Source organism: Palaemon carinicauda, chromosome 32 (assembly GCF_036898095.1).
Source record: "Palaemon carinicauda isolate YSFRI2023 chromosome 32, ASM3689809v2, whole genome shotgun sequence".
Taxonomy (NCBI): domain Eukaryota; kingdom Metazoa; phylum Arthropoda; class Malacostraca; order Decapoda; family Palaemonidae; genus Palaemon; species Palaemon carinicauda.
In genome coordinates, this window is record NC_090756.1 from 1,241,265 (window position 1) to 1,253,764 (window position 12,500).

Below are 12,500 nucleotides of genomic sequence, written 5' to 3' on the forward strand. Positions count from 1 at the left end.
CTTTGACATATACTATCCCATACAAGACATCACGTGATAGAATTTTTTTATTTTTTTTTTATTAGTGACTTTATTATTTTAATAAGTTGAATATTTTAGACATTTGACAAATTACTGGAAAATGCAAAGCTCCCGAGGGACAATACGAGATGAGCTGAAGCCCAAGTACCGAATCTTTAACAAAGAGGGATGATTCGACGTTCTCATGGGAAGAAGAAGAAGAAGAAGAAGAAAAGGAGGAGGAGGAGGAGGAGGAGAGGGAGGAGGATGGGAAGAAGAAGAAGAAGAAGAAGAAAAGAAGGAGGAGAAGAAGAAGAAGAAGAAGAAGAAAAGGAGGAGGAAGAGGAGAAGAAGAAGAAGAAGAAGAAGAAGAAGAAAAGGAGGAGAAGAAGAAGAAAATGAGGAGAAGAAGAAGAAGAAGAAAAGGAGGAGGAAGAGAAGAAGAAGAAGAAAAGGAGGAGGAGAAGAAGAAGAAAAGGAGGAGAGGGAGGAGAAGAAGAAGAAGAAGAAGAAGAGGAGGGGGAGGAGGAGGAGGAGGAGGATCTTTAAACATTTCCCGTTTAAAGGTTTAAAGGTCGCTCATGAATGGCAGAGGCAAGGGACAGTGACATTGCCCTAGCAATCAGAACAATGCCTTAGAGACTGACCATATATTATATGATCAGCGGCCAAGCCTCCTCTCCACCCAAGCTAGAACCAGGGAGGGCTAGGCAGTGGCTGCTGATGACTCAGCAGATAGACCTATAGGCTCCACCAAACCCCCCAACCTTAGCTCACAAGGATGGTAAGGTTGCAGACAATAATGGCACTAACGAGTTTGAGCGGGACTCGAACCCCCGACTGGGAAACACGAGGCAGAGACGTTACCGATCCGTGAAGAACCTTATGCAGAAGAAGAAGAAGAAGAAAAGAAGAAGAAGAGGAGGAGGAGAAGGAGGAGGAGGAAAACGATCTTTAAACATCTCCCGTTGTGTCAATGAAATCCTCCTTGAAGAACCTCATGCATGAGTAATGTCATCTCACTCCATCTTACTCTTAAGTGAAAAGGAACAGCTTTCGAGTACGGTACCCCCTCCCCACACCCCCCACCCCCAAGAGCAAGGGGGAGAGTAGCGCCACCAACAAAGGAGGTGAGGAAGGGTAGGGGTTGGGGGGGGTGAGGTTTCGAGCTCCTTGAAGTGAAAGGAAGGGTAAATAAAACATTGATGTCACTATTACAGAGGATAGAAAAAAATTATCTCTCTCTCTCTCTCTCTCTCTCTCTCTCTCTCTCTCTCACTTTACACAGTTGGCAAACTATAAATTTTTCTTCAAGTATATATTTCTATTAGATTATTAAGCAATCTCTCTCTCTCTCTCTCTCTCTCTCTCTCTCTCTCTCTCCACAGTTGGCTAACCATAAATTTCTATTAGATTTTCAAGCAATCTCTCTCTCTCTCTCTCTCTCTCTCTCTCTCTCTCCAGTTGGCTAACCATAAATATTTCATCAAGTATATATTTCTATTAGATTATTAAGTAATCTCTCTCTCTCTCTCTCTCTCTCTCTCTCTCTCTTCTCACAGTTGGAAAATTATAAATTTTTCTCCAAGTATAAATTTATATTTGATTATTTACCAATCTCTCTCTCTCTCTCTCTCTCTCTCTCTCTCTCCTCTCTCTCTCTTCTCACAGTTGGGAAACTAAATTTTTCTCCAATTATATATTTCTATTAGATTATTAACCAATCTCTCTCTCTCTCTCTCTCTCTCTCTCTCTCTCTCTCTCTTCACACAGTTGGGAACCTATAAATTTTTCTCCAAGTATATATTTCTATTAGATTATTAAGCAATCTCTCTCTCTCTCTCTCTCTCTCTCTCTCTCTCCACAGTTGGCTAACCATAAATTTTTTCTCCAAGTATATATTTCTATTTGATTACTATCTAATCTCTCTCTCTCCTCTCTCTCTCTCTCTCTCTCTCCACACAGTTGGCTAACCATAGATTTTTCTCCAAGTGTATATTTCTATTAGATTATTAAGCAATCCTCTCTCTCTCTCTCTCTCTCTCTCTCTCTCTCTCTCTCATTTCATACAGTTGGCAAACTATAAATTTTCTTCAAGTATATATTTTTATTAGATTATTAAGCAATCTCTCTCTCTCTCTCTCTCTCTCTCTCTCTCTCTCTTTTCACACAGTTGGCGAACTATAAATTTTTCTTCAAGTATAAATCTCTATTTGATTATTAACCAATCTCTCCTCTCTCCTCTCTCTCTCTCTCTCTCTCTCCACAGTTGGTAAACCATAAATTTTTCTCCAAGTATATATTTCTATTAGATTATTAAGCAATTTCTCTCTCTCTCTCTCTCTCTCTCTCTCTCTCTCCACAGTTGGCTAACCATAAATTTTTCTCCAAGTATATATTTCTATTAGATTATTAAGCAATCTCTCTCTCTCTCTCTCTCTCTCTCTCTCTCTCTCTCTCTCATTTTTCCATTGTGACGAGGAGTTTGAAATTTGGAAGACGAAACTGAAGGAGACTTTTTTTTTTTTTTTTTTTTTTTTTTTTATTGAATGGAACCCAAGTGAGTTTTTCTTCGCTCTTTTCAGCTAAGAATTCCCATCTGCGTTATGTAAACGAAGAAGACATTGTTGTGTTGATAAAATTGGTTTCTGGGGGAATACTGATTCCTGAGAATGTAATGACCATTGTCGTGTCAAAGGTCACGTTGGATAATTCACTGGTGCAAGGACATGACCTTTGCCCTATACTTTTAAACTCCAGTTTTTAATAGAGCTATTTTAAATGACCGATTGAATTTTAAATTCATCCTAAGGCTTTTCTGTTATTTAAAAAAGAAAAAAATATATAAAATTGCTCTATTTTTATAAACTCTTGTTTTATGACCAATTGAATTTCAAATTCATCCAAGTTTTTTTTTCTGATATTTAAAAAGAAAGGTCCCTTAAATTTTAAACTTCAGTTTTTTATGACCAATATAATTTCAAAGTCATATAAGGCTTTTCTGTTATTTAAAGAAAAACTGTCCTATATTTATTAACTCCAGTTTTAAATACACTTATTTGAAATGACCAACTGAATTTCAAATTCATCCTAAAGATTTTCTGTTATTTAAAAAAAAAAAAGATAAATTTCCGTAATGTTTATAAACTCCCGTTTTTAAAACAGCTATTTGAAATGACCAACTGAATTTCAAATTCATCCAAAGGTTTGTCTTCTATTTAAAGAAAAAAAAAGTCTATATTAATCTGGTATATTGTTTCCAGAGAATCAAATCCAGTGTTACCATTTCGTTTTGGAAAAATTAATCAACACTTTAGACTCTTCTCTGAGCCTCTGAGGTTAAAAAAAAAAAAAAAAAAAAATTGTTCCCAGAGAATCAAATGCAGTGATACCATTTCGTTTTTTTGGAAAATTAATTAACACTTTAGACTGCTCTGAGCCTCTGAGGTTAAAAAAAAAAAAAAAAAAAAAATGTTCCCAGAGAATCAAATGCAGTGATACCATTTCGTTTTTTTGGAAAATTAATTAACACTTTTAGACTGCTCTGAGCCTCTGAGGTTAAAAAAAAAAAAAAAAAAAAAAACTTTTATTCAAGACAATGTGGCTTGTTAAAAAAATAAAAAATAAAAACTTTTATTCAAGACAATGTGGCTTGTTATTCGCATATGCTTAGTTAGGCTTATTATGCGTGCATACTGAGAATTATTTACCCATATGAACTTCAGCTTAAGCCCTTGATAGAAGCCATTGGAGAGGACGTACCAGGCAACCGACCCCTTAATGTAAGGATAAAGGATGGAAAGAAGAGAAGAAGTCTTAAGCCTGTATGCGTATATGCAATTAGTCTTATTTATATCTTATTTATACGCACTTGTCTTGTTTGTACATTTGCCCTCAGCTTATTTGTACACGTACTCCGGCGTATTTGCACGTAAGCTTATTTGTACACGTACTCCGGCGTATTTGCACGTAAGCTTATTTGTACACGTACTCCGGCGTATTTGCACGTAAGCTTATTTGTACACGTACTCCGGCGTATTTGCACGTAAGCTTATTTGTACCCGTACTCCGGTGTATTTGCACGTAAGCTTATTTGTACACGTACTCCGGCGTATTTGCACGTAAGCTTATTTGTACACGTACTCCGGCGTATTTGCACGTAAGCTTATTTGTACCCGTACTCCGGTGTATTTGCACGTAAGCTTATTTGTACACGTACTCCGGCGTATTTGCACGTAAGCTTATTTGTACACGTACTCCGGCGTATTTGCACGTAAGCTTATTTGTACACGTACTCCGGCGTATTTGCACGTAAGCTTATTTGTACCCGTACTCCGGCGTATTTGCACGTAAGCTTATTTGTACACGTACTCCGGCGTATTTGCACGTAAGCTTATTTGTACCCGTACTCCGGCGTATTTGCACGTAAGCTTATTTGTACACGTACTCCGGCGTATTTGCACATAGGCACTCAAGCTTATTTGCGCATGCTTACTGGAGGTGATTTAAGCGTGCACCCTTGGAAGGATTTGCGAATGTGCCTTTGATCTTATAAATGCATGCCACTTACCTTTATTTTTCATTCTCATTTAGGTTTATTACTAGCGTCCTGGCTAGTACAGTAGCAACGTGTTCGCCTAGCATTCGCATGCCAGCAGATCGATCCCAGCCCGGGACCGTGAGTTTAAGCCGTTTACTGGGGAGGCCACTGCTGTGGTTGGCACCATAATGGGGGATTTAGCATCTATTCTGATAAAGCTAGAACTGAAATCAGGGTTGTTGTGGTCTGATTGGTACGTCTCTTTCCTGGTGATCGCCAGATGGGGGTTGGAGTCCCGCTCAGATTCGTTAGCTCCTTTAGTGTCTGCAACCTTACCATCCTTGTGAGCTAAGGATATGAGAGGTTTGGGAGAGCCTATAGATCTATCTGCTGAGTCATCAGCAGCCATTATCTGGCCCTCCCTGGTCCTAGCTTGTGTGGAGAGGGACTTGGGCGCTGATCATATATGGTCAGTCTCTAGGGCATTGTCCTGCTTGCTAGGGCAATGTCACTGTCCCTTGCCTGTCCTATCTTGGGTGGAGAGGGACTTGGGCGCTGATCATATATGGTCAGTCTCTAGGGCATTGTCCTGCTTGCTAGGGCAACGTCACTGTCCCTTGCCTGTCCTATCTTGGGTGGAGAGGGACTTGGGCGCTGATCATATAGGGTCAGTCTCTAGGCATTGTCCTGCTTGCTAGGGCAACGTCACTGTCCCTTGCCTGTCCTATCTTGGGTGGAGAGGGACTTGGGCGCTGATCATATAGGGTCAGTCTCTAGGGCATTGTCCTGCTTGCTAGGGCAATGTCACTGTCCCTTGCCTGTCCTATCTGGGTGGAGAGGGACTTGGGCGCTGATCATATATGGTCAGTCTCTAGGGCATTGTCCTGCTTGCTAGGGCAATGTCACTGTCCCTTGCCTGTCCTATCTTGGGTGGAGAGGGACTTGGGCGCTGATCATATATGGTCAGTCTCTAGGGCATTGTCCTGCTTGCTAGGGCAATGTCACTGTCCCTTGCCTGTCCTATCTTGGGTGGAGAGGGACTTGGGCGCTGATCATATATGGTCAGTCTCTAGGGCATTGTCCTGCTTGCTAGGGCAATGTCACTGTCCCTTGCCTGTCCTATCTTGGGTGGAGAGGGACTTGGGCGCTGATCATATATGGTCAGTCTCTAGGGCATTGTCCTGCTTGCTAGGGCAACGTCACTGTCCCTTGCCTGTCCTATCTTGGGTGGAGAGGGACTTGGGCGCTGATCATATAGGGTCAGTCTCTAGGGCATTGTCCTGCTTGCTAGGGCAATGTCACTGTCCCTTGCCTGTCCTATCTTGGGTGGAGAGGGACTTGGGCGCTGATCATATAGGGTCAGTCTCTAGGGCATTGTCCTGCTTGCTAGGGCAATGTCACTGTCCCTTGCCTGTCCTATCTTGGGTGGAGAGGGACTTGGGCGCTGATCATATAGGGTCAGTCTCTAGGGCATTGTCCTGCTTGCTAGGGCAATGTCACTGTCCCTTGCCTGTCCTATCTTGGGTGGAGAGGGACTTGGGCGCTGATCATATAGGGTCAGTCTCTAGGGCATTGTCCTGCTTGCTAGGGCAATGTCACTGTCCCTTGCCTGTCCTATCTTGGGTGGAGAGGGACTTGGGCGCTGATCATATAGGGTCAGTCTCTAGGGCATTGTCCTGCTTGCTAGGGCAACGTCACTGTCCCTTGCCTGTCCTATCTTGGGTGGAGAGGGACTTGGGCGCTGATCATATAGGGTCAGTCTATAGGGTCTCTAGGCCATTGTCCTGCTTGCTAGGGCAATGTCACTGTCCTTTGTCTCTGCCATTCATGAGTGCCCATTTAACCTTTTAAACACTTTACCTTACCTTTATAAGTGCATTCCAATTTAAGGGTTATTACTTAAGCTTAGCCTTCATCACATGCTGAGTTGATTACACACACATGCACTTACTTTCACCGATTATATTTAAGCCTATCTTCACACAGGAACCTTACCTGCAGGTGGCTGCAGAGGAAGAACTGGGGACAGTCCTAGAGACACTCCCAAAGGTCCTGATGCAGACAATCCTAGTGCTGAAAGAAATCCTAAATAAGTAATTGACCATAAGTGGGTAAATAGACTATCCCAATATTTTACCTTTTTATCTAAATTTTCATCGAATTGGTACTTCATGAAAAAATTGTACTCTATTAACATTTAACTATGTTTGCACAAAGATCATTAGAATTAGCTATGTTTGCATAAAAATCATTATAATTTACCTACATTTGCATAAAGATCATTAACATTTAACTATGTTTGCACAAAGATCATTAACATTTATGTTTGCATAAAGATCATTATAATTTACCTACATTTGCATAAAGATCATTAACATTTAACTATGTTTGCACAAAGATCATTAACATTTAATTGTGTTTGCATAAAGATCATTAGAATTTACCTATGTTTGCATAAAGATCATTAACATTTAACTATGTTTGCATAAAGATCATTAACATTTAACCATGTTTGCATAAAGATCATTAATATTTAACAATGTTTGCATAATGATCATTAAAATTTACCTACATTTGCATAAAGATCATTAACATTTACCTATGTTTGCATAATGATCATTAACATTTAACTATGTTTGCATAAAGATCATTAAAATTTAACTATGTTTGCATAAAGATCATTAAAATTAGCTATGTTTGCATGAAGATCATTATAATTTACCTACATTTGCATAATGATCATTAAAATTTACCTATGTTTGCATAAAGATCGTTAAAATTAGCTATGTTTGCATGAAGATCATTATAATTTACCTACATTTGCATAATGATCATTAAAATTTACCTATGTTTGCATAAAGATCGTTAAAATTAGCTATGTTTGCATAAAGATCATTAGAATTTACCTATGTTTGCATAAAGATCATTAAAATTTACCTATGTTTGCATAAAGATCATTAAAATTTGCCTATATTTGCTTAAATATCAAATGAACTCTACTTCCATGTATTAGTTGAATGACAAAAATATTTAACTATGTTTTTTTTTTTTTTTTTTTTTTTTTTTTTTGTGTGTGCATAGACATAACTGAAAAGAACCTCTGTTTGCTTGAAGACGATATCAAATGACCTGTTTTCACATTAAGGTAATTAATCATTTCATCATATCCTTATGAAAAAAACAGTTGGAAAAGGAATGTAGGTTCCATTTTGTCTTGAATCCCCATTTTGTCTTTAAATAGATTTTCTTATCAACGTGATTATGAAATAAACTTGTCTTTGCCCAAAGACAACTTTCTTATTCTTGAAAATATGAAAAGTCTGTCTTGAATACATTTTCTTATCAAATTGATTAGGATATCCACTTGTCTTGGCTCAAAGACAACTTTCTTTTTACTGAAAGCATGAAAAGTTTGTCTTGAATAGATTTTCTTATCAATGTTATTGTGAAAACAACTTGTCTTTGCTCAAAGACAACTTTCTTATTATTGAAAGCATGAAAAGTCTGTCTTGAATAGATTGTCTTATCAAAGTGATTAAGATATCCACTTGTCTTTGCTCAAAGACAACTTTCTTTATATTGAAAGCATGGAAAGTCTCGTCAACAAGACAGGATTTGGAAGTCGAAAAAATTAGTCAACTATAGTGAATTTTTTTTAATGAGGTTTTGCACCGACTCGCAGTTGTGCCCTATTAGCTCGGAAAAGTTCCCTACTATCTGATTGGTTAGAATGATCTTGCGCAACCAATCAGCGACCAGGAAACTTTTCCGAGCTAAAAAGGGCACCCCTGCGAATCGGTGCAAATCTGCCTCACTAAATAGAATTGACTTTAGTGGGTGATGCAAAGCTCGTGAGACCTTTGGAATATACTCTATTCTACTCTCCTACTCAAGAAGTTAAACTTGTCTAATATACTTGATACTTACATCCAAATATGTGTTCAGCCCCGAAGGGGAAAATCTTGGAGGACCTCAGGAGAGCTGCTCGGTCTGTTTTTGGCAATTGGGGAAAAGGAACCACAGGATTATTAATTACAAATATTTACAAGAAGAATTGCATAGAGTTGTGTATTTTTTAGTCTGTGGTGGTGATAGTGAAGTGGTGATCTAGTGGTGCTTTTAAGCCGTGTTGGTGATATTGGTGGAGGTGTGTGTGCTGGTGGTGTTGACGGCCTGGATTTGATGGTGATAGCTGTGGTGCTGGTGGTGATAGTGTTTTAGGTGGTTTTAGATATGATGGTTTGGAATTTCAGTGTGAATTAGATGATTTTTCATTCAATACAGATTATGTATATATATATATATATATATATATATATATATATATATATATATATATATTATATATGTGTGTAGTATACAGTATATGTCTGTGAGTATTCATATATGAACAGAAGAATGCAAGATTGTAAATTATACACAAACAGTGTATGTATATAAACAAAATTAAAATGATCTCAATAAACAATTAGAATGCATTAGAAAATATTTCAGAAAATTGAATGACAGAAGCCACAAGAGAATATCTTATCCAAAAATCAAAATCAAAATCAATATGCTTAACATTAAAAACAGTAGACAGAAGGAATAAGATTTTATTTTGAAATTGAAATAGTGATAAAAACATTATGATAATAACATTTTGTAATGTAGAAGATATAGAAGGTAATCAGTTTCTGTTGTGACGAACCGAGAGAATGTTGTGACTCAAAGACAGGATGAAAGCAACTGAGTAACTTTATGACAGAACACTCTCCTTTATATACAAAAACTCAATGCAACAGGAAATTTCCTGTTCAAACCGACACCGCATCGGTTAACAGTTAACGGTTAGAAAAACAGACATGGTATTTCAATTTCTTTTTAGTGCGAGGGGAGAGCGAAGATACAAGTATAATATATACACAAAATGAAATGTCGTTACTATGTACGATCGTGTGATACACGGTTGGTACACTGTCAATACGATATTATTAAGGTAAATAAACCATAGTTTTTTTTTCCATAATTTTACAAAAGAATTGTTAAAGCTTAAGGGCCAAATATGGAGAACGGTAAGAAGAGTTTGATTGACAGACACATTGGTCTGCGAATAATGATAAATTGAAAATATGATTTTTTTCGAAAAAAAAAATAATATCATAGATGTTATCTCGTTTTTTATTTACGATCTATTGATAATTTTTGTACATAACAACAACAATATTATTATTATTATTATTATTACTATTATTAATATTATGATTATTATTATTATCATTATTATATTTATTATTTTTATTATTATTGTTTTTGTTATTATTATTGTTGTTGTTGTTGTTGTTGTTATTATTATTTTAATTATTATCATTATAATTATTAATATTTATTATCATTATACTTATTATTATTATTATTATTATTATTATTATTATTATTATATTTACTATTTTTATGATGATGATTATTATAATTATTATTATTAATATTATTATTATTATTATTATTATTATTATCAGCTAAACTACAACCCTAGTTGGAAAAGCAAGATGCTATAAGCCCAAGGGCTCCAACAGGGAAAAGTAGGACAGTGATGAAAGGAAATAAGGAACTAAATAAACAACAACAACAACAACAACAGCTAGTTTGAAAATAAGATTTGTATCCGTCCCCAGATGGCGTACCATAACTTTTACTTCCATAAATATGAAATATAAAATTGAATTAAGTATATTCTGTGCCATTGTTGTGAAAGAGTCGTTCGCTATTAAAAATCATATTTAAAAAAAAAACATTTTGACAATTCAATATATTTTCTTTCTTCCATTGATATTACTATAGTCATGCATTAATTAATGAAATAAAAACGTTTTGACTTTTCTAATATATTATTTTCTTTTTACTCTTTCATTGTCACAGAAGATTCATCTATTATTGGAAACAGCTAACTAAGAGGAAAGGATATTTCATTGTTTTTTTTTTTTTCATGGAAAATCAAATGTCAATATATCCCTAAAGTATATATTGGTTGGAGACTTCATATCAGGATTTCAAAATTCGATTAATGATGCTGTAAAAACAAGTAATATTGATTTTGTGATGTTTGTTTTGATTTACAATATATATGTGTATAGTTATATGCATATAATTATATATATAATTCACAATATATTCACAATATATATGCATATAATTATATGTATGTTTATATATATGTATATATATATATACATATATATATAATTCACAATATATTTTCACAATATATATGCATATAATTATATATATATGTTTATATATATATATATATATATATGTATGTATATATATATATATATATATATATATATATATATATATATATATATATATATAATTCACAATATATTTTTCTCAATATATTCATAATATAAATGTATATAATTATATATATATAATTCACAATATATTTTCTAGATCAAATATAATTTGATGTTATTAAAAGCCAAAGGTCTATCTTCAAAAGATTATTTTTCATATGTGACTAATCAGCTCAGTAAAAGTGGTACAGCACTTTGCTCACGTTTGTTCAGTTTGGGTCTGCGCAAAGACTACCAACCACTTGTGTAAACAACTGAGATTGGGCATCACCATCTGTTTGGGTATCTTTAAAAGGGCCTTTATTATTATTATTATTATTATTATTATTATTATTACTTGCTAAGCTACAACCCTAGTTGGAAAAGCAGGATGCTATAAGCCCAGGGGCCCCAACAGGGAAAATAGCTCAGTGAGGAAAGAAAAAAAGGAAAAAATTGAAAAATACAAATAAAATATTTTAAGAATAAAATATATATATATATATATATATATATATATATATATATATATATGTATATATATGTATTTATATATATATATATATATATATATGTGTGTGTATATATATATATATATATATATATATATATATATATATATATAAAGATTTTGAAGTATCATCATCATCATATTCATCAAAACCGGAATATTTGACCCCAGTTGACCTCATCTCTCAAGAGACTCCCTCATTCCAGAAACATCATATTCCATTAGTGTCAACTTTTATTCTTCTCTCCTGGAATCGGCTTCTGAGCTGGATTCGGATTCCTGGAATCAGCTTCTGAGCTGGATTTGGATTCCTGGAATCTTCAATCCATTATGATTATTGTTATATTATTCATTTCATTTTGAAGCCATTCAGGTTTTGTAGATCAGAAAGTCCGACGTATGCAATATTTTATGCTATAGTCAATTCTTTTTCGTGAGGCAGATTTACACTGACTCGGAGGGGTGCCCTTCTAGCTCGGAAAAGCTTTCTGATCGCTGTTTGGTTAGACGAGATAATTCTAGCCAATCAGATACCAGGAAACTTTTCCGAGCTAAAAGGGCACCGCTGCGAGTCTGTGCAAATGCCTCATTAAAAAAAAAAATTATATAAATCCTTAACTTTGGTTTCCTGTAATTAGATTTGGTGATTCAAAATATTCCAGGATTCCTACAGAGAGAGAGAGAGAGAGAGAGAGAGAGAGAGAGAGAGAGAGAGAGAGAGAGAGAGAGAGAGAGAGAGAGAAAGAGAGAGAGAGCTGGCACTTCGCACTTATCCGCTTGTAGGTTCCTTTTGCAATTTGTGCAACTTTCTTTTTCAAAATACTCCTAGGAAGTCTTTTTTTGATGTTAATTTTTTTCTTGTTGCTTATAGAGAGATCTTTATATATTGAATAGATAAGTTATTTTCCGGATTTCAACTCTAGATCTTTATTTTATATATATTTAATTTGTTTGATAAATAAAATATGTCACCATGCTTTTTTTTATAAAAGAATAAGTAAACTGCTATGTAGAGATCTTTATGTATGGAATAAATGATTTAATTTCTGGATTTCAATTCTAGATCTTTATCTTATATATATTTAATTTATTCAATTAAGGAAATATGTCAACACGCCTTTTTGTAAAAAAA

At 35.2% G+C, this 12,500-nt stretch overlaps 1 pseudogene; it reads right to left on the reverse strand.

Moving 5' to 3' along the window:
* The window catches only part of LOC137625695 (neurotrophin 1-like), a 31,665-nt pseudogene that overhangs the window by 5,864 nt on the left and 13,301 nt on the right, over positions 1–12,500 (reverse strand).